Source organism: Bubalus kerabau, chromosome 6 (assembly GCF_029407905.1).
Source record: "Bubalus kerabau isolate K-KA32 ecotype Philippines breed swamp buffalo chromosome 6, PCC_UOA_SB_1v2, whole genome shotgun sequence".
In the NCBI taxonomy this organism is placed as follows: Eukaryota; Metazoa; Chordata; class Mammalia; order Artiodactyla; family Bovidae; genus Bubalus; species Bubalus kerabau.
In genome coordinates, this window is record NC_073629.1 from 116010712 (window position 1) to 116034301 (window position 23590).

General features: G+C 47.3%; 1 protein-coding gene and 1 long non-coding RNA gene across 11 annotated transcripts in view; both read left to right on the forward strand.

The window, feature by feature from the left end:
* AGAP1 (ArfGAP with GTPase domain, ankyrin repeat and PH domain 1) overlaps positions 1-23590 on the forward strand; it is a 562171-nt gene that overhangs the window by 331520 nt on the left and 207061 nt on the right. The window lies entirely within an intron of this gene.
* LOC129655746 (uncharacterized) lies at positions 25-22400 on the forward strand. Its single transcript, XR_008716110.1, has 3 exons — positions 25-158; positions 20247-20454; positions 21021-22400. It is a non-coding gene; the product is annotated as an uncharacterized LOC129655746 (long non-coding RNA).

Below are 23590 nucleotides of genomic sequence, written 5' to 3' on the forward strand. Positions count from 1 at the left end.
GCGCGGGAGCCCGTGGACCCGGAAGAGGGGGGTGGGACTCGCGTCCGGACGCTCTCCGATCTGACAGCTGGGGGTTCTGGTCGCCTCTTGAGAAGGAAAGAGAGGAGGGCCCACTGTTGGGATGCACAAAGCCCCATCTCGTCGGCGGCGCGCCAGAGGTAATTTTGGCGACGAGCAGTAAGGAAACCTGAAGTATTTCTCTCCCAGACCCTCCCAGCTTATTAAAAGAACTTATAGACATGAAAATACATTAAAGTGGGCAAAGCGGAGAGGGTGAAAGAGATTAACAACCTTCGCTGAATAGAGCCTATTGATGAAGCAGGCCTGTGAGCGGCTGCGGGCTCTGAGACGAGGTGCGAGCCTCTGAAAAGAAGGTCAAGCCTGTCCAGAATTTAGGGGGGCGGGGGTGGGAACTGACATGTAAAAATACGAAGCGCCTGCCTGGCCCTCTCCTCCCTCCTCCTGACTGGGCAGGTTTGCTCTGGGAAAGAGGAGACACCGCCCTGCCAGCCGATTTCCCAGTTTTGCACCCAAATTAAAGGATCCACTTAACATGCAGCAGAGACGGGGGGGGCGCGTGTACATCTCGTCTGTTGTCTGGGGTGTCGCCTCTTAGTGTGGGTCTCAGCATGGGAGATGGTGTGGCAGAGGGGGGCGGGGGTGGGGGACCGGAATCAGGCCAGCTTGTGACGGGTGTGGGTGCCTTCGGAGATCTTTCCAGGCAATGGGGTGTTAGCAAGTATGAGTGCAAGCAGGCCCGCCCGTGTGTGTCTGTGTGAGAGAAAGTTAGCCGTCAGTCAAGTTTTATCTCTTAATGAATAGAGACTGCTGAAGTAAGGGTTAGGTAATTGAGTTTATAATTAATTAGCCATAACCCTCATCAGATAAAGCAGTTGTGAGGAATTTTTTTTTTTTTTTATCTCCTTTCTCTCCCCAGGGCCTGCCCTTCTTTGTCCTTGCACTGACAGCCAGCACTTATCTCGGGGCCGCTGCAGCCCGTGCGGGCAGCCCTCCACCCCCCCGGCCGGGGCCCAGGGGTGGTCAGCCGGCTCCGCTTTGTGCTGGGAGGCCGGCAATCAGTCCAGCTGTCCGGGCCATGATGAATTAGCGGTGGGAGTGAACACAGAGGTGGACCCCAGATCAGTCCGATAGCTCCCAGGCCGCTTCTGTGTGTCCCAGCTTCAGCGCGTCTCTGATAGACCCTTGACATCTACCAACAAAGAGATTGCGAAGGTAGAGGTGGGGAGATGGATCGTGCTTCGGAAAAGTTGGGCAACTTACAAAAGACCCCTTAATTTCAATAGCTGGGCAGTTCACTCCACAAAGGAGGGAAATCAATGAGCGTTTCCACTCCTTCCTTGAGGACCTTTCTTCTTCATTTCTCTCTCCATTTACTGGAGCTCTCTGCATGTTCAGAGGACAAGCAATAAATAGTACACACGGAGGCATTAGAATCCAAGAGTGTGTCAAGGAACCTGCCTTTCTTTACAGACTATGGCAGCGGGGGGCTTCCCCTTCTCTGTTTCAAGCATAGAAATCTTGTGATAGAGGCACATTAAGGGAGGAATTTTTTAAGGTCCAAGGTTGTGCCTTTCTTACTTCTTCCGATACTGAATCAGAAAAACCCTGGACTTGCAATGTCAACTTCCTTGTGGTGGTAGTTGTTGCTTTCTCATTAACCCCAAGGCAGGTACAGATAAACCTCTCAGTCCCCCAGGGATGTGGCCCATCTAAGGATGTGCTTGCTTTTCCATCTCCAGTCGCTGCCTATTGTAGACAGTCTGGGACGCGATTTTGTTTTTCTCTGTTTGCCAGAGTAGGTATCACTTCCCAAGACCCTCTGGTAATTATTTGAGGACTCAAAAAGCCAGAATGTTTTTCCAGGCTGTGTGACTGAACCATGATTTTGAATGTTAATGAAAATTTAATCAGACCGAATATATTATTCAGCCTCATTTAGGGAGTAAAATATGATAAGTGCGTTTACAAGTGCTGAAATTTGTAGAACAAATGAGTTCATTTTTGTGGGGAGCAAAGTGAGAAACCCACAGGCTGATGTATTGAGATGGGAGAGAAGGATGGTTGTTTGTTTTGGGTTCTGCTAGAAATAAATGTCTACTGCTCTCAAAGTTAAGTTGGGAAACAACGTTAGTAGCAAAAATGCCAAAATAAAGGCCCATGGTCTTCATCACCCTCCAGTACAGAGACACCAGATACTGTCATTGGGCTGCACCTAATAACTCCAGGTTTGTTTGTTTTTAATAAAGCAAGTATGGCAAATATGCCCATTCTGGGCTTTCTTTGGGGGAAGGAAAAGGAATTAGATGCATAGATTCGTAGGATGATTAAGACCAAGATGTAGAATCCGAATTACGCAGCTGTCAAAAGTGGATCCGCCTCCCCTTACCTTCCAGACTTCCTGGGGTCACGTCCAACACCCAGAACAAAACCCACGAAAACCCCTGTGATCCTATGATTAAGCTTTGGCAACTTCTGTCACAGCTGAGCTAGTTTAGGTCCAGTACTTGATCAAGATCAACAGGTACAGAATATTGCACAGAAAAGACCATGTTTCTTCTCTGCGTCCAACTGAACCGTGCATCATGGTCAGCAAACCACGTGGCCCAGGGCACAGAGAATGCGTCTTCCTCTTTTTTTTCCCATCCCCTTGGGTAGGACCATGAGGTCCCTCCCTTAAGTGCCATCAGCCAGGCCACCCTGTCACAGTGTTATTTCCCAGATGACTATCATGCCCTTCTTGAGAGAAGCAGAGCCAACTGGTTCCTCTGGAACTGCGCCACAGCTACAGAGTATCAGCTGATACTCTGATGAGTATCCAACACTGATTGAGATGTGGTCGGTCATAGCCACAGACAAACTCCATGGTGCAGTCAGCTCACAGCCTAGACATGTGGTGAGCACAAAAGGCTGAGTCCAGGCCAGCCCGGTGCCTGGTGCCTCTACTTCTCTCCATCAGTGCCATAATTGGGGGAGTTTTCTTAGGCTGTCTGAGCATTACTTGCATCATCTGTTGAGCTGTGGGCTGTCACCACGAGTGAAGTTTCAAAAATGACTAGGACTTTCCTGTTGGCACAGTGGGTAAGAATCCGCCTGCCAATGCAGAGGACACAGGTTCAGTCCCTGGTCCCCAAAGATGCCACATGCCTCCGAGCAGCTAAGCCCATGTGCCACAGTTACCTAGCACTTGCTCTAGAGGGAGCTGCAGCTACTGACGCCCGCTCGCCCAGAGCCTGTGCTCCACAGCAAGAGAAGACACTGCAGTGAGAAGCCCACTCAGCTCCATGCAGAGTAGCCCCGACTCCCATCAACTAGAGAAGGCCCGAGCGAGAACAGCGACGACCCAGCGCAACCAAAAATAAAAAATTTAAATAAAGCCCATTTCCTGTGGTCTTTAGGATAAAATGCAATTTTAAAAAACGGTTAATCTCCCTCTCCCCACACCACCACCCTCCACCCCCACTTTACTTTCATTTTTTTTTATGTAGAAGTTAATGGAGCAAGTTATGAGAGACAGTTCTTTAGTCTTCCTTGGTTTTGAAGTCCGTATCCTAGGAAGTTTCGATCCCTGCAAGTTTAGCTCACCTCTGCAGCTGGAGCCTGGGACGTGGGTCGGCTCTTGCGGTGTGACCTGCTTCCCAAGAGGATGCTTCAGAGGGAGAGCTTTCAGTTTTTTTCTCTCTGTTACTTCTGAAACCTCAACATCATTTAAACTGGGATGACTAATGGATCCTTGCCTGGTTTTGTGCAAGTAAAGCAAAGCAGAAAGGCTTTAAAGGAAGACCAGATGAAGGCCTTCCTTTGTGACGTTCAACTGGCCACCATTCTCAGGCGTCCCACGTAGATCCTGGCCTTGCCGATGGCGTGAGCTGCTGTTGCATGAGTCAGGCTTGGGATGGAAGAGACGGGAAGGTCTGGTCAGCGGGCGACGGGAAATGATGACGTGGCTGGACCAGGGGATTCGTGGTAGTGTGGCAGGCATTTCAGACTAGTATATTTATTCAAAAAAAAATGTCACCCAAAATCCTAAATTCTCTTCGCGCTTTTCTATTTAAACATGTTTTCATTCTGTTCATGGGGTTCTGAAGGCTCAAGATCAAATTGCCAATATCCGTTGGATCATAGAAAAAGTAGGAGAGCTCCAAAAAAACATCTACTTCTGGTTTATTGACTACATCAAAGCCTTTGATGATGTGGATCACAATGAACTATGGAAAATTCTTCAAGAGATGGGAATACCAGACCACCTTACCTGCCTCCTGAGAAATCTGTTTGCAGGTCAAGAAGCAACAGTTAGAGCCGGACATGGAACAATGGCCTGGTTCCAAATTGGGAAAGGAGTATGTCAAGGCTGTATATTGTCACCCTGCTTATTTAACTTACATGCAAAGTACATCGTGTGAAATGCCAGGCTGGATGAAGCACAAGCTGGAATCAATATCAATAGTCTCAGATATGCAGATGGCACCACCTTTATGGCAGAAAGTGAAGAAGAACAAAAGAGCCTCCTGATGAAAGTGCAAGAGAAGAGCGAAAAGCTGGCTTAAAACTCAACATTCAAAAAGCAAAGATCACGACAACTGGTCCCATCACTTCACGGCCAATAGATGGGGAAACAACGGAAACAGAGACTTTATTTCCTTGGGCTCCAAAATCACTGCAGATGGTGACTGCAGCCATGAAATTAAAAGATGCTCCTGGAAGAAAAGTTATGACCAACCTAGACAGCATATTAAAAAGTAGGCACATTACTTTGCTGACAAAGGTCCATGTAGTCAAAGCTATGGTTTTTCCAGTAGCCATGTATGGATGTGAGAGTTGGACTATAAAGAAAGCTGAGCACCAAAGAACTGATGCTTTTGAATTGTGTTGGAGGAGACTCTTGAGAGTCCCTGGGACTGCAAGGAGATCAGTAAATCTTAAAGGAAATCAGTCCTGAATATTCATTGGAAGGACTGATACTGAAGCTGAAACACCAGTACTTTGGCCACCTGATACAAAGAACTGACTCCTTGGAAGAGATCCTAATGCTGGGAAAGGTTGAAGACAGGAAAAGGGGATGATAGAGGATGAGATGGTTGGATGGCATCACTGACTTGATGGACATGAGTTTGAGCAGGCTCCAGGAATTGATGATGGACAGGGAGACCTGGCGTGCTGCAGTCCATGGGGTTGCAAAGAGTCAGACATGACTGAGTGACTGAATTGAACTGATTTAAACATCATCAATCTTTTCTCGACTTGGTTATTAAGTCAGTAACAGATTGAGTTCAAACCTAATTCCAGACTTATTTTATCTTAGTTTTAAAAGCTGAGTTACACGGAATTAAAAATGAAGTGATTCCAGGTTTAAATATAAGTAGAGTGTCTTCCTTCCCTTTAGACTCATTCCTAAACTTGGGGTGTTTGTAGTGCTCAGTCTCCAAATTGCATCCAACTTTTTGTGAGCCCATGGACTGTAGCCTGCTAGGCTCCTCTATCCATGGAATTCCAGTGGGTTGTCATTTCCTTCGCCAGGGACACTTCCTGACCCAGGGATCAAACCTGAGTCTCTGACATTGGCAGGTGGATTTCTTTACCACTGAGCCACCTGGCTGCTGTCCATACACATTGATTCAGACCTCTTTCTCTTGACTACATGATGCTGGGAAACCAGGAGGCCTATTGGTACCTGAAGAACTAGACACCCAGGAAGGGAGGAGGCATCCTTGATCGTGCTGCAAAGACGTGGGCTTCTTTCCCTTGGTGGGGAGAGTAGGGGATATCTCTGGAGGCACAGAGGCTGCTGCATTCCCGGAAGGCCAGTCTTGTCTCGGAAGTACTGACAATATTTCTAATGTGCATATTAATCTAGCATCCCTGGGGCTGTGGCTCCTTCCCTGAGGTTTGTCCCCATCCTTGGTGGCTCACCTAGAATGGTCTGGGGGCTGCATGTGAGAAAGTGCACCTCGCCCGGCGCCAGCAATGAGACGGGGGCAGCCCCAAACTGGCACCGGGAGGCATCTCCTGGCTCTGCCCTCTTTGAGTTCAGGCTCTGTGTGTGCTCCTGCTCCTTGTGCTGAAACGCGGGTCTTCCTGTTGTCTCTGTGTCTAAGCCAGCAGTAGCGTAAGAAGGCCCCCAGATGGTGCTCACATGGACCACCTTCCTGTCCAATTCTGACCCTGCCCACGTGGTCTGGGGACATGGTGTGCACTGACCAGGCCGTGACCTTGACCCAGGACACGTGTTGGCCCTGTGTACACAGGCTGAAATGAAAATGGGGACTCATGCAGGAGAACCACCAATAAATGTCCCTGCCAGGGTTGCCATTAAATTTCAGCACTTCTCTTATATGTGGAGTCTAAAGAAACAAAACAAAAAATGAGACTCCCATAAAAGGAAATCAGATTTGTGGTTTCCAGAGAAAGGGGGACAAGGAGTTGGAGGAAGGTGGTCAAAAGGTACAAACTTCAGGTAATACATTAAGAAGATGAGTAAGTGCCGGCACCATAGTGTCTTGATGACTGTAACCCTGTGATATAGTCTGCAATCAGGAAGGTTGATTCCTCCAGCTCCAATTTTCTTTCTCAAGATTGCCTTATATCAGAGTCTTTTGTGTTTACAAATTGTTAAAAAAAAAATAGTTCTAGTTCTGTGAAAGCGCCACTGGTAACTTGATAGGGGTTGCATTGAATCTATAGATTGAATTTTCACAATATTTTGTCTTCCAACCCAAGAACATGACATACCTCTCCATCTGTGTCATCTTTGATTTCTTTCATCACTACCTCATAGTTTTCTGCATACAGGTCTTTTGTCTCTTTAGGTAGGTTTATGCCTGGGTATTTTATTCTTTTTGTTGCAATGGTGAATGGGATTACTTCCTTAATTTCTCTTCCTGATTTTTCATTGTTAGTGTATAGGAATGCAAGGGATTTCTGTGTGTTAATTTTGTATCTAGTGACTTGACTAAATTCATTGATTAGCTCTAGAAATAGTACCTGTGAACCTGTTTGCAAGGAAGGAACGGAGACACAGACATGGAGAATGGACTTGTGAGCAGAGGTAGGGAAGGAGAGGGTGGGGCGAATTGAGAAAGTAGCATTGCCATATACACATTATCAAGTGTAAAACAGACAGCTAGTGGGAAGCTGCTGGATAACACAGGGAGACCCGCCTAGTGCTCTGGTGACCTGGAGGGGTGCGTGGGGCTTAGCAGGGGAGGGAGGCTCAAGAGGAAGAGGACATATATGTGACTGATTTGAGTTGTCATACAGCAGGAACCAACACATCACTGCAAAACAATGTTCCTCCAGTTATGTAAGCACTAGCGATGTGACGGGCAGTGTGTGGCTGTAGGCAGCACTGCTGTGTGGTGTGTAGGCAAGTTGTTAAGAGAGAGTCCTGAGAGTGCGCATCACAAGGAAAAGCTCCCGCCCCTTTCTCTCTTTTCCTCTTCCTTTTCTTTTTACTGTATCTTTATGAGAAGATGAATGTTAGCTGAACCTTTTGTGGGAATCATTCCACAGCATTTGTAAATTAACCATAGTGCTATATGCCTTAACCTATACCGTGATGCGTGTCAGTCATTTCTCAGTAAAACCAGAATAAAAACTACTGCAGACAGCACTGGCTGCTTGGGGCTGAAGCCCAAAGACCTCTTGTCAGTAAGGGGTCAGCTCATGCCGGGTGGTGTCTGAGCCACTTGGTTCCTGTGGTGAAGTCCGGATGGTGTAGTCTGGTGTTCAAGGACACTGCTGTAGACACGCGTAAAGATGTACAACCTAACCCCACCCGGGTTACTGGTCCCAGAGTTGTTTGTGTGGGAACAAGCGTTCCGTGTGGACTTGTGTGTTGGAGCCCCCCCGGGTTCCGCCCCAGCAGTCTGCAGCTCAGGGGAGAGGCTAGGCTTGTCCCTGGGTTGATGCTCATGGTCATCTTCCCTGAGGTCCCTCCCCTCTCCTGTCCCTGACCCTCCTGGGCTGCTCAAAACATGTCCGTTGAGGAGCACACCACCCTGGTTGTGGCCATAACTTTTAAAATAGAAACTGCAAAAGTGGATGCCCATGAAACCATGGCTTGCTTGTCACACCCATGTGGTTCTTCTCTTCGCGTGTGTGACAGAGGTGCCCCTCTGAGCCAGCAGGCCAGCTTTGGGATGACAGCAAATGCACGGTCAGTTGCTGGTAAGGAAAGACTAATAGAAGCATGTTCTGTGTGTTCCTGTAACTGATTTCCAAGAATTCAGTGTAAAAGTCTCTTGCGAATTGACTGGGTACAAAGAAAACACTGAAGGACCCAGAGGTCTACTGAAGTTCATCCTGAAACATCCCTTTTGATCTGTGCCGTGTGTTTTGTTTAAGTGTTTGAATGTTCTAGGTGAGCATGGCTACTTTCCACAAGGCTGCCTTGGTTATCTCAGGGAATTTTTGTTTTTTTCTGGCAGAGGACTGGGTAATTGACAAGACGCCATGATTGTACATCATTTAATTTAGTATTGCCATTTGGGGGAAGTGCTTATCTTAATTGTGAAAATCTTCAATTTTGTATAAATTCAAATGGAACACAATTCTGACGCTATAGCAATCTTTAAATTCCACCATCACTGTAACTACAGAAAGGAAACTGAGGCTGGGCACGTAACATTATAAATCATTTAATTTTTCTTTAGTTGATAAATTAATATTCACTACTCCATCACATTTTATCCAAGGTTTTGGAAACAGGGTTAAAACATGAAAAAATAACACTGTAGCATATAAATACAACATCTTTAGGGAAATATGTTTATCAAACTTCTTAGCTGCAAGATTCTGGAGGACTTTTTACTGATTAAAATCATTTCTCCTTCTAAAAGATAAGGCTTAGTGTTTTGGGTTTTTTTTTTTTTTTTTTTTTTTTAAAGACAGTGAACCTTCAAGTTGGAAAACTGGCAGGCAGAACATATATATCTACTTGAATTTGTTTAAAATGTATCAATTTAGAGGGAATTATTTTTAAACTGTATAAAATTAAAAAGGCAGATGGCTTAAGTAGTTAGGATGACTCTTATCCAGAGATGATAAAATGTAATGAATATGAATTATTTTGCTGTGAATTATATTTTGTGTGCACCGTGATCTGTACTCCTTACTTGCTGTGTACGTCAAAAGTTACAACGTATCAGTCTACCATGAAAGGTCCCTATAATGTGAAGGTGGCTTCCCTCCATGCCTGTGAAATTGATGAGCTGATGAGCTGGGAGAGACTCCCTCATATTTTAATGCCAGCCGTACCAGTCCTCACCCCCAAAGAGCTGGGGCATCAGCATCGATGGTAGCAAGGAGTCTTTGCCGCTGTAATTGACAAATAATACCCCTCATAAATACTGCCAGTCTTTTCAATTAGTTTTCATCTAAAATTCGGGCTACAAAATGATGGCCTGTCAACTGACAATAAATGGCAAAAATTAATAAATTGTCTTCTAAATAGAATGGACACTTAAGAAAAATTGGGCAGCCAATTTAGCACAGCATGAAGCGAGGGGAACCTTTTGTACTGATGCCCGGCACTAATGTCGTCCTCGTCTTTATTAATGGTCCTCAGCGGCTGCTGACAGTTTTGTTGCTACTGGCAACTTTCTTCATTAAAATTAAAGCCAGCATCAGATTCCATTAGCCCATACTCTGGGCACCTTGCATTTTCTTATACATATTGTTTCTTTTATTAACTCCCTCTCCACCCATGAGAAGTTTTCAAAGAATTTAGATGGGAGGAAATATTTGCCGAGGCCAGAGAACCGTTCTGGTGTCCTTAGGGAGAGATGGCTGTTACTCGCCAGGCTAGAGTCAGCTTCCTAAAACCTGCAAGCATCTCTTCATTTTGTCCCTTCCCTTTAAGAGCCTGTTTTATCTCCATAAGTGTGTGTGCTCATGCCTGCCAGCTTTCAGACAGAAACGGCCAAGTAGCATCAGGCCTTCAGCTTCCTCATTTTTCCCACCCCCCTCCCCCCAGCAGTTTTTGTTTGTTTGTTTTGTTTTTTAAGTTCTGGCTTTCCCTTTCTAACTTGTCATTCCCAGCTGACTGTACCTCGGAACAATAGTAGCTTGATGCTCGGAAGGACTTGAATTCGCCAGGAATGCCTTAGAGTTATTTTCCCTGAAGGCATTACTTTTATCTGTAGAACAAATTTCAACCTTTGAAGGGAGAAAAAAAAAAAAAAGCTTTGCTGAGCAAGTTCTGAACTATTGTCTGGAGATCGGCTCTGTGCCCCTCACAGCACTGTTCACGGTTCAAAGACCGAAATGCCTCAGCCCGGGCTCCGAGCCTCTTTCCGCAGCAAGAAGTGACAAACAGCTCGGGATCCAGGGCGGCTCGGGTCCTGCCAGGGACCTCTGCATCCACCCCGCAGCAAGGGCCGTGTGGGCACCGTGAGTGCCCCTCGAGGGGAGTCAGGCTGAGATCAACAGCCACACGGCTCCTGCCCCTCCCAAAACAGTCCCTTAACTGCTTTCTTATGCCCTTAGTTGGGGGCTAAACCTTCCTCTCCATTGTTTTTCTTCTTTTCCTTCTTTCAACTCGATTTTACATGGAAAGAAACCCAGACACTTGTGAAAACCATAAAAGGCACTAAAGGAAAAGACATTTATCAGAAAACCTACTTGGAAAAATTTATCTCTGACAATCCTGGCAGTCGAGGCAAAAGGGTACTCTGTTCTGTGGGGAGTCGTTACGTGAGCGCCCACCATTTCCTACAAACCCCGTAACCAACCTGAAATCCTGAGTTGCTGTTCTCTTGTTTTCTCAGGGGCAGTTTATGGATTCAATGTACGAATGAGCGTTTTCTATCCACTTAGGTTTCCAGTCACCACTGTCTCACCCTACCTTCAACTTTCACATCATAGATAGGGACAGACGGTATCTAGGATAGTATTAAACCAAAGAGAAGCCAACACAGGAAACATCCTGTCTCAGTCTCAACTTCGGATTTTTTTTTTTTTAACATAAGAAGTGACCAGAGATTGCAAGCAATTTATAATTAAAGATTGTATGACTTTTTGCTTTGCAGAGAATTGTTGCAGCCTATTTTTTTCTAATAAATATTTCTGACATTGTAATAGTGAAGTGAATCAGTCAGATCATTGCAAGAGGGCTCTGCTCTCCAGTCTTCTCTCTGAGTAATCTTAAATAATTAAATGAAGAGCAACATGTCAAATAGTGTTTCAGTTAGTTGGTGTTTTAAAAAAAGGCATTGATAAGCTAAAATCTAAATGAGCAATTATTTAATACTGTTGAAGGGCCCATAAAGGAACAGGACTAGATCTCTGTATGTGTGTACAGCCGTCTGAGCCCCAGTGGGCTCTTCCCACTCTAGGCTCCCCCTCCCCAATATCTGAGCCCAGCAAAGAAACAGTTGTTACTTGATGATTGAACCCACTAATATGTTACAGTAAATGGGGCATGAAATACAATACTTTGTATATAGTATAGACTAAGTGATTCTTATATTGAAACAACAAGACCATTTTTAACTTGCTGACACAATATTTGCAGTGTTTCATCATTAAATTGTCCTGATTAACAATCAACTGCTAGAGTGAAACCCTTGGAGTCATTTTTTTCCTAATGTGATGCCTCAGAGGATTGGTTGAACATCACTTCGTCCTCCTTTGTACCTTAAATTTTGATATTTGAGGCCTTTGGAGTGAAACAAGGTGTAGTCTTTTTGATAGGATACATAATCCAAGCACTTGGTCTTGCTGTTCTTGTCATTAGTTCAACAAGCATTTTTTTTTAATTTGTCTATTTGTTGACTGGCTGGATCTTAGTTGTGTCCTGCAGGATCTTTGCAGCTCATGACTCTGCGGTTGTGGCGCTCGGGCTTAGTTGCTCTGCAGCCTGTGGGATCTTAGTTCCCCGACCAGGGATTGAACCCAAATCCCCTGCGTTGCAAGGGGATTCGTAACTGCTGGACTCCCAGGGAAGTCCCAGGTATGGTCTTTTTTTTTTTATGTGGATATTTCCTGAAGCACATTTTTGACAGCTGCTGAGAATATTATCCAGAATTTCTGTATTAGTAAGGTGTGGTGGTCGTCACTGATTTTGCTCCATATTTAGGGGGCACATCTCTCCGTCTCTGTTACACCCACTAAGTTGAAGCAGAGGAGACGTCGGGAGAGGGTGCTTGGTGAAAAAGAAGCACATGCAAGCCTCCCCACCATCACCTCTGTCACCCCCACGCACTGTGTGTATTCAGCAGAGTAGCCCCTGCTTGCCATTTGGGGGTGCGCAAGCTGGCCACTCCCTTCCCTCTCCTTGGTTCCGGGTACGTTCAGACAGATGAACTGACTGCTGTCTGTGAAAAGACCCACTGGTGACCCTGGTGGGCACGCCGGTTCCTGCTCACCAAGGGAGTGATCCTAGGGATGACCCTTGACCTTCTTTATGCGTATTCACATTTGTAAGCACATGTATCCATTTGATCACAATTTTCAGCAACTTGACCTTTCCTCAGCTGAAACTGATGGGAAGACACTGGAATCTGTAGAAAAGTCACACCTGACATCTTAGATGTGAGACCACAGGACCATTTGGGAGGAGAACCAGTTTGCACCTTGTCCCCAGGGGGTCTGGGGCGTCCTGGGTATCTTTTCTTGAACTCACTTGTTTAGACAAAGACTGAGAGCAGGGGTGCCCCCTTCAACCAGACACCTTGTAAGGAGCACTGGGGCAGCTGACCATCTGAAATGAAACCTCACCACAAGCTTATTTAGGCCACGAGGGACCCTCCTGACCCGGGCGTTTGGTGATAACGTTGAGTGCACACCCATCCCCAGGACATGGCGATGACTAGATTCATTTTGTTTTTCCAGAAACACAGTCTGTCTGTCTCTGTCTCTCTCTTTTACTGTCTATTCAGTTCACAATATTGTTCAGTGTCCAAGAAATTGTTGCGGTTTAGTCACTAAGTAAAAGTGAAAAGTGAAAGTCACTCAGTCATGTCCAACTCTCCTGACCCCATGGTCTGTAACCCACCAGGTTCCTCTGTCCGTGGGACTCTCCAGGCAAGAACAGTGAAAGTGAAAGTCATTCTGTCGTGTCTGACTCTTTGCGACCCCGTGGACTATACAGTCCGTGGAATTCTCCAGGCCACAATACTGGAGTTGGCAGCCTTTCGCTTCTCCAAGGGATCTTCCCAACCCAGGGATCAAACCCAGGTCTCCCACATTGCAGGTGGATTCTTTACCAGCTGAGCCACCAGGGAAGCCCAAGAATACTGGAGTAGGTAGCCTATCCCTTCTCCAGCGGATCTTCCCGACCCAGGAATAGAACCCTGGTGTCCTGCCTTGCAGGTGGATTCTTTACCAACTGAGCCACAAGGGAAGCCCTTCCAAGAAATTAAATAGTACTAGTTACAGTTTCTAATCATCACCATCATCACTGGGATGGTAGATAGTGGTGGAAGGAAATATTTGTGCTGCTCATAAAAAGATTGCCCATGGCGTGTTTCTGGAGACTGAGACTCAGCAGTACCAGGGACTGACTGGCCATGGATTCCCATTCTGTGCTGGTTCTCACCCACAGTGGAGGCTGCCTGGAACACCACGTACAGAGCTGGAGGCTCGCCCTCTACAGCTGCTGTAGAGGGTGGCACAGTGGGAGCCCGCCCACCACGTGGGTGCTGCCCCTAGTTCAAGTCTTGGCTTAAAATCGAAACATGGCTATTTGCACAAGCTTTCTTTTCTTACCTAGGAACCAAATGAGTAATCCCTCCCTCCTTTGATTTCTCCGATAGAAACTCGTGTCCATGTTCAAATTGCCTTCCTCTGCCTGTGCCCGCATCTTAATTACTGAGTTAGAGGAAAGCAGAGGGGCAGGCCATGACGGGTGTTTCTCTTTATACCTCCCTGTATCCAAAGTAGCAGTTTACACTTACCGTCTGTACAATAAGGCTGTGTGTACTGAGTTGCTGTCTGACGGGATCCTTTATGAGCCTGCCATTTCTAGTCAGTCCATAGTCAAAGCTATGGTTTTTCCAGTGTTCACATACAGATGTGAGAGTTGGACCATAATGAAGGCTGAGCACTGAAGAATCAATGCTTTCGAACTGTGGTGCTGGAAAAGACTCTTGAGAGTCCCTTGGACAACACGGAGATCAACCAGTCAATCCTAAAGGAAATCAACCTGAATATTTGTAGGAAGAGCTGAAGCTCCAATACTTTGGCCACCTGATGCGAAGAGCTGACTCATTGGAAAAGACCCTGATGCTGGGAAAGATGGAAGGCAGATGGAAAAGGGAATGACAGAAGATGAGATAGTTGGATGGCATCACTGACTCAATGGACATGAGTTTGAGCAAGCTCCGGGAGTCGGTGATGGATGGGGAGGCCTGGCGCGCTGCAGTCCATGGGGTCGCAAAGAGTCAAACACGACTGAGTGACTGAACAGCAACAACATTTCTAATCAACTTTGCAACGCAGTGCAGGCACATGGTTACCATGATGGGATCGGAGCCCTGCAAACAAGTGAATGCAGGTCTGGGGTTTACCCCTCACTGGTCATAGACCTTATTCAATTATTTAATCTCCATGAAACATTTTACCGTCCATGGTGATGGTGATATCATACAGTTATGTGTTTACGTGTTTAACAAGGATTTCTTGAACGTTTGTTGTATGCCAGGTTACAGGAAACAGCAATGAGCAGAGAAAAATGGTCCCTCCCCTGGTGAAGCTGGAGCCCGACAGGATCAGGTGTGGTCTGGGCCAGCAGTACCATCAGATAGAACGTGAACTACGTAATCACACCCTGCTCTTGGTATTCACATTAGGAAGAGTGGAAAAAAAAAAAAGTGAAGTTAAACGTAAGAATACGTTTTGTTTGACCCAGATAACCTGTACAGAGTCATCCTCTTTTACTGCTGAGCTCTCCGAACCTGGCATGTGGTTCACATCTACAGTTCATCTCAGAACTGACCACAGGCGGGGTCCTGGCTTGTCACTTGGGGCTCATGGTGGCCCTACTGGGCAGAGCAGGTCCAGAGCTGAGGGTACTTAAGCTGAGGAGGGGGAGGAGGCAGCGTGAGGAGGGGTGTCTTCTGGGCCTGGGAGGCAACTGAGGCTCTGCAGAGGTGAGGGTGCCTCGCTTGGCAACAGCCCTCACCAGTTCGGCAGTGCTGCTGGAGGAAGCCTGATGTAGATGTGATGAGGAGCTCTGGCCTGAACAGGGTAGGAATAGGGTCTCCCAGGGACCCCGGAGAGAGCTGTCCGCAGCTGTGGGTGAGGTCTTCTAGGGCAAGGCTTGGAGAGAAACCAGCTCTGGGCAGGGGCAGTGTCCGAGTCAAGTGGGCAAGCCAGTAGACGGGTAGGACGGAAGCAAGAACAGAGTGTGCCCCAAGGAGAAGACATTGAGAAGTGTTTGTTTGGAGAGAAAAGACACATCTCCCCGCAGAAGACTAGCACGTGCTTGTTCAGCCACTAAATCGTGTCCGACTCTCTGAGACCCCATGGGCTGCAGCATGCCAGTTTCCTCTGTCCTTCACTGTCTCCTGGAGTTTACTCAGATTCAAGTCGGTGATGTCATCCAACCATCTCATCCTCTTTCACCCCCTTCTCTTCTTGACCTCATCTTTCCCAGCATGAAGGTCTTTTCCAGGGATTCGGCTCTTCGCATCAGGTGGCCAAAGTACTGGAGCTTCAGCTTCAATATCAGTCCTTCCAGTGAATATTCAGGTTGATTTCCTTTAGGATTGACTGGTTTAATCTCCTTGCAGTCCAGGGAGCTCTCAAGAGTCTTCTCCAGCACCCCAATTGGAAAGCATCAATTCTTCAGCACTTATCCTTCTTTCTGGTCCAACTCTCACATCCGTACATGACTACTGGAAAAACCATAGCTTTGGCTATACATAGTTAATGTAAATATGAAATCTACTCATAGCTCACCTGATGTCTCACACTCGATTTCCACGCCCCCACACACCCCAGTCCCACGCACACCAACAAACAGTTGCCCTGGGGGGTATAGTATCAGTGCCGGTGACTGGGTTTAGGGATCATTTGCGTGAATAAAGAGGCAGCCGCAGGTTTTTTTATTTCTTGTACAGAATTCCCCTTGCCACGTCTGTCACTGTAGTATTTTTGGCAGTGCCCACCGTCTGTCGCAAGGAGGGGTCCCTCCACCCCTGGCCTCATGTCACCGGTCTGGACACTGGGGTGTCCTGGCTTCCAAGTCGGGAGACTGAATTCAGTGATTTTCTTTAGTGAAAAGAATAAAAAAACAAAACCTCACCTACTCAGAGCTAGCGGAGTCCATCTCCAGCCTGTGGTTTTGTTCGTGGTTCTCGCCTCCAGGGGTGGTCTGGGTGGGAGGACGGGACCAGCCCAGGATGGAGCGTGGTGATGGAGCGGTCCTGCTCGGTCATGCACCCTCGGGGCCCCAGACAGCAGTCAGTGTCAAGAGGGGCGACCACAGAGGCATCCCCTGGCTGAAGCTCTCATCACAGCTGCCGAAACCCTGGTGCCAGACGGAGGCAGGGTGAGAGGGAAGGAAAACAAGTGGATCAAGAGAGAACGTTAACTGGAAAAATCAAGAAGGGTCTGTGCATCCTGGCGGGAATAGGTTTTTTCTTCCTTTCTTTTCTTTCAATGTGAGAGCTGTTTTTGGTTCTTGTTTTAAATTATTCCAATATATAATAGGCTCTTTGTTGTTGTTGTTTTCCTGCCCCTGTTAAAAGAATTCATTTGGTTCTTGCTGGGACTTCATATTCAGCCATAATTCACCTGAAGTACACATCTCTTCAGCATTCCTCAGGTCAACGTGGTTTATAAAAAAGGGGGTTGAAAAAACCCAACAAACTTTTTTCCCTTCTCTATCATTGTTCTCCATCTTGTTATTCAGTTAACACGGAATTAAATTGGATTCTGTGTCCATCATTATTAAAATGTGAAGTGTGTCGGTCACAAGGCATCCATTCCGGGGCAGTTGGCTGAATAATTCTTTTCTTTATTATCCCAAATTACTGCTGAGCTCTGGAGAGGGGAGCAGTTTAGCCAATTATTGCCATTTGAGCTGGATTTGTGGGTGATTAGCTCCTGGTCGAATCCAGTCCCGGCCGGCGCTTTGAAGCCGCGCCGTGTGATTTTCTCAGCGGTGAGGTAGGAATCGGCGCAGCTAATGACAGGAAGGTCGTGCGGGTGAGCTGACCCGCGCGTGGTGCAGGCTTGGGTTTCGCAAATAGGGCATCCACAATAACAAGTGTGTCACTAACCCCGCCGTGCATAATCGGGGCTTTATAGGATTGCCAGAGATGCTGACAGCTCAATTAAAGTGGAGCCCTTTGTACCCTACAACCTGGCGGAAGGACAGAAATATTACTAACCAGAAAGGGGAGGGCATCACGGGGCTGGGGGGAGCTGGTTAGAGATCCCCAATCCTCGCCTGGTCCCTTGGCCCCCTCCCCCACCTCCCTCCGCAGGCTGGAGCGGATCCTCCCCCATTTGTGGTTTAATAGAGCCTCTGGATGGGGGGCTTGGAGGCAGATATCACTATTCCAAAAAATGAGCTCAGTTAAGATGGGCTTCCTGCTGTTTCTATGGAAACACTCGAAACTGGGTGTAAAGTTAAAATGGAGGAGTCGGGGCAAAGCTTGCAGCTCCTGGTCAAGTCAGTCCATCTCCTTTTACCAACACTGACATTCAAGCCTCATGTATATGAGTTTGCTAGAATCTTTTCGCATTTAAGGTGGATCTGGGGAAGCCAGTTCATTGAAGTTATTTTCTTGCATACAATGAATGGTGGTTACTGATTTTCTTCTTTTACTTAAGAGTAGTTTCTACACCCAGAGCCATAGGCTGTTTTGATCCGCAGTGTATATAGTCTTATCATTTTTGTCACACTTGCTTTTTCCTTGTTAAACCTCTCATATGAGGGCCACTCATCCTGATTGGATTGGATGGCGTTTTAATTGAGTGGTGGGGTTTTACACCCTCCCCGCCTTTTTATTTTTGGTTTCGGATTTTTTGATGGGTTGCTTTGATATATGGAGACATTCTGGGTGTTTGGAGCTGTTTTATAAGTAGGAACATCTGTAAATTGGGGTGATTATGTAGGGCTAGCCTGTGCAAACTCAGAGAGACCTGGTTCCCCAGCATTCCCAGTCTGTTGGCATATGCCAGATCTGACGTGCCTCATAGACCCCCAGGGAACACAGCCTGTTGGGAGTAAAAAGTGAACCTCCAGTGAGCTGGGATTTGAGAGCTGAAGATGCCGTCTGTTGTGGAGACCTGCAGGGCATGCCTGGTGAATCCAGGCTGTACCACCTGCTGTGCTGGGTGCTGGTGGGACTAGACCATTTCTCTTTGCTACAGCAGCTCACAACCTGTCTGCCCACCACTGCTCTATTCTTTCAAGGCTGCTGTACCAAAGCACTGTTGCAGAACCTGACTTGGGTCCTCTTGCCCACAGTAAAGCTAATCTATGGACACAGGGTTGTGGTGAACGAAAGTAGGGTTTCCTGCAGGCGCCAAGCAAGGAGTCCAGGTAGCTAATGCTCAGAAGACCCAAATTCACTGATGGCCTTCAGGGACAGGCTTTTAAAGTCAGGATCGCGGAGGGGACTTGTGAGGTGTGTGATCGGCCCGTGGACAGTCTTCTGATTGGTTGGTAATGAGGTAATCGGGACTTGGCATCATTAGCCTTCTGGCTGCAACTGGTCTGTGGTCTCCATGCTTGTGGGTAGCGTCCAGTTAACTTCTCCCACCTGGTGGGGGTTTCAGTATCCGCCAAACCGCTGAGAGGACGTAGTGCAGAATGCTGTTACCTGTGACCCCTGAGGAGGAGCTGACGCTCCTTGACTTTGTCTAATGGCCAAAGTATTTGTTATTTTATCTTGCTTGATTGTTTTCTTTTTACATTGTTTTTCCCTTCTCTGATTAAATGTATTTAAAACTTTTATTAAGGTTTTTCTATGGACAGCAGGCAGGCAGAGGACATGTGGTGGCGGAGCAGTTTATGGGGCATCGTCCCGGGGAGGCCCCAACGGGTCCTGCTTGGTTCCAGTCCCAGGGACTAGGGGTCTTAAAAAGAGTCATTCATTTTCTCACAGTCCTGAAGCCTGGAAAGCCGAGGTCAAGGTGATGCCTTCCTCCGAGGCCTCTCTCCCTGGTTTGTGGCTGGCCCTCTTCTCCCATGTCTTCACACGAGTTTCAGTCTGTGTGTGTCCCAGTCTCCTCCCATAAGCGCACCAGTCACACGGGGTTGGGGCCCATCCTAAAGGCCTCATTAACCTCAGGCTCTTTAAAGGCCCTGCCACCCAGCGCAGTCACGTTCGAGGTACTGGGCTGAGGACTTCAATGTCAAAATCAGGGAGGCTGTAATTCAGCCCAGACCACTGTCTAAGGGACCAGGTGACGCTTGTTTGAGTAGAGGTTATGGAAGCCCAGAGCCCAGTTTCCGTGAGTGTAATGAGGTCTTCCCCAGGAAGGGCAAGGAGGAAGAGGAGGGTGCAAAATGGGAGCTAAGGGGGAAAAAGCAGGATGTGCCAATTTTAAATTAAGTCAGTGGCTGCTGATGGCTTCTGTGTGGTTCCAGGGCCAGAGAGTGAGTGTTTTAGACTTTGCAAGTCACATCGTCTTGCCTGCAACTCCTGAGCCATCCCGTGCCATGTAAAGCAGCCATATGTAAGGATGGACATGACCACATTCTGATGAAACTTTATTTACAGAAAAGAGGCAGAAGGTAGATTTGGCTCACAGGACAGACTTTGCCAGCCCTAGTCCTACTGGATTCCCAGTGTGAACAGTCTCTGTAGGGTCCACTGGCCTTGAGATTCCTGTTGAAACAGGAATGAGCCTGAAGCTCAGGTTTTTACATCCAACTCTCCTGACGGGGAGTTCGCAGCGTCAGCTCGGCCCAGTGTGTAAGTGATGGGGGATGCGAGAAACAGACACTTTCGTGAGTGAATTTCCACTCCTTTGGGTCCAGGCATGTTCCTCTAAAGTGTGTATTTGTTACCTGCAAGGGACAGCTTGGCATAAGGAGAGAGCAGGAGCAGGTTGGATGGAGAGTGAAGTTCTGTTCTGGAAAAGCAGGCTTTTGGGGAGACAAGCAGAGAATGACACCAGATTGGGGGGAGGGGGCTTCTGCAGGAGCCCCTGACCAGGGAGAAGAATGTCCCTGTCCCTCATACGATAGTTTGATCCCTCTGCTTCCCCAGTTTCTAATGATGAAATGTATCTCTCAACCAAATGCATTTTTCTGGTTTATTTTTAAGTCAGCCAAGCACAAGTAGTAGTTGTTCAGTCGCTCAGTCGTGTCCAGCTGTTCGCAGCCCCATGGCTGCAGCACGCCAGGCCTCCCTGTCCTTCACCATCTCCCGGAGCTCGCTCAAACCCATGTCCACTGAGTTGCTGACGCCATCCAACCATCTCATCCTCTGTCGTCCCCTTCGCCTCCTGCCTTCAATCTTCCCCAGCATCACAGTGAGTCAGCTCTGCACATCAGGTGGCCAAAGTATTGGAGCTTCAGCTTCAACGTCAGTTCTTCCAGTGGTTTCCTTTAGGATTGATTGGTTTGATCTCCTGCTGTCTAAGGCACAAATAGATAAGTTTAATACATTTTATGGGAAAAATCTTGATGAGAGTAAAAGTACTGAATGCATATGTGAGACGTAAGTGATTGGCGATCATACTCTTTGCCTCTTGTAAAGATGCCAGCTTTCCTCTGTGATATTTAGAAGTTCACAGAAACCTTGAACTGCTATCAGGAGAATCTTACTCAAAAGTACTAAGAACGGGAATTGTCATGACACTGAGGCACCCTTAACAGGTGTCCCTTACAGAACCAAAGAAGGATGCAAACGGCACTTCTTTTTTTAGAAGCAGCAATATGAAACATTTTTGAACTTGTATGGATGGATTCAAACCCTGGAAAAACTACCGTCTTTTTAAACTTGATAATTAGGGAGCTGTCGCACCCCCTCCGGTGCAGCGGGATAATTCAATTTATATGACTGCTGAATCACATGCGGACTCTCCTTTGCTTTCAGTCAAATGCGTGTGTGGCCTCCAGTGGCTGTTAAAGCAGATGAGAAATGCTGCCTCTGAGCGAAGATCAGCGCTTCGTGGATGTGTCTGTTGATGGTCTGATCTTTCCATGGCTCAGCCTGCGGCGGGCTGGTCCTCCCTTGCCTCGTAGGACTCTGGCCGTTAAATGTTGTCCTGGTGTCGTGATCGTCTCTGGGCTGGCGGGCGCCAAGGCCACTGGTCCCTGCGACTCAAAACAAAGACTGATTTGCCTGCTTAAGACCCCCAGCCTCGAACGCAGTCAGTAAATCTTTGTTGGTAAATAATTGCTATTGAGCAGAGTTTTAATATAAATTTATGAGTGGTGTTTTATCACAGCTTGGGGCTGCAACGGGCACTGAGTGATGGATTTCAGACGCCACTTACATTCATTACATTAACTTTGTAAGTTATTTAAAGCTTGTACACTTAACATTGCTTTTGGCTTTCAATGACCTCTAGGGACCAGGCAGAGACTACACACGGCTAATAAAGAGATTGCAGCCGAAAAGATAATTCTACTCTTTGCTCCACCGTAGAAAACGGTCCTTGAGCCAAGAAAGCAAGAAATGCCTGCCTGGAGTCTGAGATTTTGGTTGTAGATCATTAAAAAAATCAGCCTTTCTGGGACATCAAAGAACAAAATGGTAACAATTAGATCAGCATTTGCCATTTCCAAGTAAGAGAAGAGGAATATTTGAAATGGGACGAAGCCCGTAGTACATTTCTTGCTGTGCAAACAGGCCACAGATGTTAAAGCTTTGCAGTTGGTCTGGAGGGTGAAATGATTGACAGGGAGGTGGCATTGCGTCCGGTTTTGAGTACAGACTGCTGCTCCTGGCGCTCGTGCTGCAATGGTTATCTCCTGCCAGGGATTTACTCACATCAGAGTGGTTTAAAGCAGTAGCCATTTTATTATTGCTCATGACTCTGTGGGTCAGGAATCTGGAGCAGGGATGTTAGAGACAGCTCATCTCTGCCCACAAAATGCCTTCTAGGGCTGGGATGTCCATGCTGATTCCCTCACTCATATCTGGTGCCTCAGCAGACATGGCTCCTATGGCAGGGGCTTGATGCCCACTGGTCAGTGACGATTGTCCCATAGACGAGACCCACATTCTCCCCTTTGTGGTTTCGGGGTCTCTGCCTCCTCACTGTCTCCCTAGCAATACGGTCCAATTTCTTTTAAGGATGCTAGGGCTCCCAACAGAGAAGGCAATGGCACCCCACTCCAGTACTCTTGCCTGAAAAATCCTATGGGCGGAGGAGCCTGGTAGGCTGCAGTCCACGGGGTCGCTAAGAGTCAGACACGACTGAGCGACTTCACTTTCACTTTTCACTTTCATGCATTGGAGAAGGAAATGGCAACCCACTCCAGTGTTCTTGCCTGGAGAATCCCAGGGACGGGGGAGCCTGGTGGGCTGCCGTCTATGGGGTCGCACAGAGTCGGACACGACTGAAGTGACTTAGCAGTAGTAGCAGCAGGGCTCCCAAGGGCATAAAAACAGGAGCTGGCTAGGCCTCCTTCAGGCTTTGGCCAGAATAATAGCATCACTTCTGGCACATTCTATTGGTTAAATTGAGTCTGGGGTCCTGGGACGACACAATGAGCTGGGTTTTTGAGGGTCGTCTTTGGAGACTGACTCCTTCAGTCTTCCCTCGAACCTGCAAAATACCCCCACCCTGATCTACAGAGTCTTATTCCATATGGCATCAGGCTTCCATCCAAGATTGTCATCCATGTCAGGTGTGCATGTAGATGAGGCTCCTGGGATAGAATCCTTCCCCTCTGAAGACCAGGTACTCAGGAGATAAGTTACGTTACACACATGCAAACTCAGACGCAGGGACAGGAGAACCACAGCTGATCCTCATTCACAGAAGTAGGAGAGGGACGGGACACCTGTAGCTGTTTCTGGTCCCCAGCAGCTCAGCACCCAGTGTGCCCTGCTCTGGGCAAGGGGATGTTATGCTCCCAGCGGCCTCCTCCTTGGTCCTGGTCTCTCTGTCTGAGTCGACCTTCCTTCTCCATAACAAGTAGCCTGTGTTCATAGCTACGTAGCTTCCTCAGCCTGCTTCCTGCCATACTTGGGTTGAAAGCCCAGAAACTCTTTTCATTTTTAACTTTCTCTGTGCTTTTTAGTCCACAGTGGTGTAATTCCTTAAAAAAAAACAAACAAACAAACAAAAAAAACCTCATGGGTGCCTTTTTTATCAAATTACAAATTCCATCCATTAGACAAAGGCCAATCTACACATCCCTGTCTCTAATCCACAGATCTTCTCTAACATGAAGGGCCTACCTTAAATCTTTCTGAGTTCTCAAGAAGGGGGTCTGAATGGCACACCCTGGTGGTATCTATATTTTGAAATCACATCTCCTGGCATTCAGGGCTTCCCTGGTGGCTTAGATGGTAAGCAATCTGCCTGCAATGCAGGAGACCCCAGTTCAATCCCTGGGTTAGAAGATCCACTGGAGAAGGGAATGGCAGCCCACTCCAGTATTCTTGCCTGGAGAATTCCATGGACAGAGGAGCCTGGTGGACTACAGTCC